Source organism: Poecilia formosa, unplaced genomic scaffold (assembly GCF_000485575.1).
Source record: "Poecilia formosa unplaced genomic scaffold, Poecilia_formosa-5.1.2 Scaffold107, whole genome shotgun sequence".
Classification (NCBI taxonomy): domain Eukaryota; kingdom Metazoa; phylum Chordata; class Actinopteri; order Cyprinodontiformes; family Poeciliidae; genus Poecilia; species Poecilia formosa.
This window is the reverse complement of record NW_006800046.1, coordinates 1,141,456-1,146,338: the sequence shown is the minus strand read 5'-3', so window position 1 is coordinate 1,146,338 and position 4,883 is coordinate 1,141,456. Positions and strand designations below refer to the sequence as shown.

Here is a 4,883-nt window from a genome sequence, read left to right as displayed (position 1 = left end):
ATGGGGAAGAGGTGCACAGGATCTTCTGATGGAGATGAATTTAGTAGGGGCAGAACCAGTTACATACACTGGTGGAAAAGCAGCATTAGACATGATTGTTGCTTTAACTGTCATGGTTTTTGGACTGTGGGAGGAAATCAAAGGACCTAGAGAGCGACCTACATATGCATGGCTACAACCTACAAACTCCCAACAACAAGCCAACAAGTTCCAACAATTGCCAAACATTCTCAACTGGGTTTAGATCATTATGTTGGTAGATCCATTCTGAAATGTCTTTGATCTAAACTCCCGTAGTTTAGCTCTGATTATACGTTTCAGGTTTGTGTCCTAATTCTCTTCACCAGTTTCAAATCTTCTTGGTGCCTCAAACAAGTTTTCCTTCTAGGATGTTGTTTATTTAACTCCATCTTCCCATAAACTCTACAGCAACTTCCTCATAGCTTGATTGTGAATCCGTGTAGGAAGATGTTTTCAGCATGATTGTCTCCTCCCTTCCAGAGCGCATGTTTGCTGTAACTCCAACATGACAAACTGCAAACAGGGCTTTTTTTTAATAACTAAAACCATGTTTGAGAAGTGCGGGACTGACAGATTGTCCCACCTGAGCTGCAGACCACAACACATCATGCAGCTTCACTACATGAGTAAAACTCATACTAGTCATCTGGTAGTATGAGTGGATAACTATTTCTTAATAAGTTTGGGTTTGTGTAATAACCTTTGCATTTTCCAATGATACATTGAACTGTGACTTTTTATGTAGGTTTGGATATTGTCTTACAACGAAAACTTTATCTTTGTCCTGTTTTTTAGTGTCCCTTTATCTTCAACATGCTGTTAACTAACAAAGCTCTGAGACCTTCAAAAACAGCTGAATTTGTGCTGACAATAACTTACACAGTTGCTCTATTGACTTTTTGGATTCCTTCTGAACGAAACTGGTTGATTTTATCTGGGATTTAAAACAAATGGATACCTCAATTTTCCGTTTTTTTGTTAGGGAAGTTGGAAAATACTCAAATACCTGTAACCTTTGCCTTCAACTTCACAATTACAGTGTCATAATGTAACAGACCAGTACAATTTAAGTCAAAAATAAAATACAGTTAGGTCTGCATTTGATTTGTAGCAAATTGTGAAAAACATTGGTGGGGGGGAGAGAATACTTTCGTAGGCACACAAAATCCTCTTGTATTCGTAAAGCGATTGAGATTGACACAAAGTGAGACCTAAAGGTGAAAAACGTCGATGACTCAAAGAATCTACTTTAGTCACTTTACTTTATTTTTAAGTGTAGCGAAAGCATTTCTCGGCGTCTCTCTTTCTCTTCTGCGACACAATCTCTCCGCCTTGAATTTCATCTAAACACTGGGCAAGTTTTCTCATGCCCAGCCAGGACACATTGGAATTACCTATGTGTGTCTGAGTGAGACGCTCCACCCATCCTCGACTGATCCGACAGGTCCACACCTACAACCATTCAGGTGTAACCGAGTCATTTTCTGTCAACGCAGTAGGAGCTGACACACGACACTTCCTCAGCAGACAGACAGGATTTCTGTGTTAAACCTTCTACTCCGTGTCTTTGGTAAGGTTCTTTGTTTTTTCTTTGTTGTTTCATATAGGCAGACGCTTAGGCAATTAGATGTAATTCAGATTAGTTGCCGATCTTCAGTACTTTTCTTTGAATGCTAAATAAGAAAGAGAAAGAACTAATAGAAAAGACTATAGAAAAAACAATTAAACAATAAGAGGAAGTCATGCTAAGAGGTAAGATCAGTCAACTTATAGATGACATACATAAGGAAAACTAATGAACCGCTACTGAATTGATTGCTCCCTATTTAAGACCGAAATTATAAACAGAGACAAAAGCAAAGTAAAACTGGTTAAAAAGAGGAATACATGGAAAGTTCCAAGAGAGAATGCGACCACCTTTTACAGTAAAGAAGCTTGGAGATGTTTTTTTTTTAGATGGAGTAGATGCAACTAGTTTAACTCGTAGAGCAAGTTCTAGTCAGTTTATTTCTTCTACCAAGGGGGTCATGTACAAAGTATTATTGCATTACTCAGAATTATAATGATATTGTATTTCTGATACAATACGCTACATGAGAATTAAAACGGTGTATTTATTCTGTGTCCTTTAAGAGTTGCCTGAGGTTCTATGAAATGCAGTTGCTTAGAATGCGAGTACGTAAACTCATTGCACAGTGTGAGAGAGATTGATGTGTGTGCTTTGTGAGAAGAAAGAAAAAGGACAAACCCTTAGCAAAGAGATGATGGGACCAGCTGCGGTCGTTGAGAAAGGCGATGCTGCATTTGGTAGCAAATAGGAAAAACAAATTGCTGGCCGGCGATGTTTTTTTTCACTCTGAGATACACTCTGAGATTTCTTACCACACATTTTTGAGATGTCACCTAAATTTCACTTGAATTTACGTGAGATTTGCTGAGGAATGGCAATACTTCCAGAAAAAGAGTTTGGCGATGGACCAAGAAGTTTCCTGGCAGCTGGAAACGAGTTATTCTCAGCCAAAAAGGCACCNTAAAACCATCCAGGTGTAACCGAGTCATTTTCTGTCAACGCAGTAGGAGCTGACACACGACACTTCCTCAGCAGACAGACAGGATTTCTGTGTTAAACCTTCTACTCCGTGTCTTTGGTAAGGTTCTTTGTTTTTTCTTTGTTGTTTCATATAGGCAGACGCTTAGGCAATTAGATGTAATTCAGATTAGTTGCCGATCTTCAGTACTTTTCTTTGAATGCTAAATAAGAAAGAGAAAGAACTAATAGAAAAGACTATAGAAAAAACAATTAAACAATAAGAGGAAGTCATGCTAAGAGGTAAGATCAGTCAACTTATAGATGACATACATAAGGAAAACTAATGAACTGCTACTGAATTGATTGCTCCCTATTTAAGACCGAAATTATAAACAGAGACAAAAGCAGAGTAAAACTGGTCAAAAAGAGGAATACATGGAAAGTTCCAAGAGAGAATGCGACCACCTTTTACAGTAAAGAAGCTTGGAGATGTTTTTTTTTTTTTTTAGATGGAGTAGATGCAACTAGTTTAACTCGTAGAGCAAGTTCTAGTCAGTTTATTTCTTCTACCAAGGGGGTCATGTACAAAGTATTATTGCATTACTCAGAAATATAATAATATTGTATTTCTGATACAATACGCTACATGAGAATTAAAACGGTGTATTTATTCTGTGTCCTTTAAGAGTTGCCTGAGGTTCTATGAAATGCAGTTGCTTAGAATGCGAGTACGTAAACTCATTGCATAGTGTGAGAGAGATTGATGTGTGTGCTTTGTGAGAAGAAAGAAAAAGGACAAACCCTTAGCAAAGAGATGATGGGACCAGCTGCGGTCGTTGAGAAAGGCGATGCTGCATTTGGTAGCAAATAGGAAAAACAAATTGCTGGCCGGCGATGTTTTTTTTCACTCTGAGATACACTCTGAGATTTCTTACCACACATTTTTGAGATGTCACCTAAATTTCACTTGAATTTACGTGAGATTTGCTGAGGAATGGCAATACTTCCAGAAAAAGAGTTTGGCGATGGACCAAGAAGTTTCCTGGCGGCTGGAAACGAGTTATTCTCAGCCAAAAAGGCACCAACCAAGATGTAGGACAGTTAAAAATAATGTAATTGAGAAAGGCGCCATAACTGAGCACAACCAACTCTTCAAAGTGGAAGTCGTTAGTGAGCGAAGATGACTCAAAGAATGTTGTTTTGACCTTCAGTGAAGTGTTCCAAGATTAAGAGAGACATCCAAGCAAGTCAAATGAAACCTGATTTCATTTGACTTGCTGAAGAGAGATAAAGCAATGAGATTTAGGAAGCTACTTAAAAGGAAACAGTAAGTCTTACAACACGCAGAGATGTATCTGCAGTCAGAAAGAGTAAAACTTCTAAGAAGATAACAGAAAGGCCATATGAGGAGTTGCCATCTTTGTCTCTGTAGTTATCAAGTAAACCCTTCTGGAAACAAGACATGAAAAAAGCAACTAGACTTTTTCCTGGTGTCATTGGAGTTAGCATAATGCTCTCCATGCTAACTGCCCAAATCATTAACTTAAGACAATATAAAGATTTTAAAATATCAACTCCACAAAAATTTTGGTTCTGAAATGAATTGAAATGAAATCATAATTGTTTTTTTTTTTTTGTTTTTTTTTTTCAAAAGACGCATTGGTAGGTCAAAACTTTACCAAAACCAGAGATTATTAATTGCCCTTGGAAAAAGTTAGTTATTTTTATAGATGAGCATCATTAGGGACAAATGGATGTAAATGCAAAATGACATGCATTATGATTCCCAAAAAGCATCGCTCAGCAGGTAAAATTGCTCAGCATCTAAGTCTGAGAGGAACAGGCCAAGGTGCACTCTGAGTCTGAGATTAATGCTCCTGTCTGGATCATCCATTTATGAGGAAAGGTAAAGTGTGGGTAGCATCACACTGTACATGTCTGCCTTTAAATAGACTCTGTTTTTATCCTGGTGACATTTGTAGAGTTGGGTCTTTTTATGCCGTTGTAATTTAGTAGTCTGAAATGCTGGACGAGAAAGTAAATGGAATCTGATGTGACAGCTCAATATGTCCACGGTGATGCTGAAACGTTGACAGAGAGCATTTTTTTGAATTCAGATGCGAGGGATTAGACGAGATGGAGCTGAAATGGAACGGTGGGCAGTGAAGCTGTTATCCAACTTTTTTTTTTTTCTCACTCCCTGTCAGACTGCCAACGTTTATCAGAATGAGATGTAAATATAAAAAGGAGTTTTGAGAGAGTGGGGGGCACTTTTTTCTTATTATAAAGTCTGACACTTTTAAAGGTACAAACTCTTTCTGATGGCTACACT

The 4,883-nt window shown here is 37.9% G+C and overlaps 1 protein-coding gene across 3 annotated transcripts in view; it reads left to right on the top strand.

Moving 5' to 3' along the window:
• Positions 1–1,249: 1,249 nt before the first annotated feature.
• The window catches only part of LOC103143326 (gap junction beta-4 protein-like), a 29,831-nt gene continuing 26,197 nt past the window's right edge, over positions 1,250–4,883 (top strand). For 2 of the 3 annotated variants that reach the window (XM_016675151.1, XM_007559807.2), the window contains exon 1: positions 2,559–2,669. The gene's annotated coding sequence lies outside the window, so the exon portion shown is untranslated. Of the gene's footprint in view, positions 1,592–2,558; positions 2,670–4,883 lie in introns of those variants that run through there. The other variant, XM_016675152.1, reaches the window with a different exon arrangement.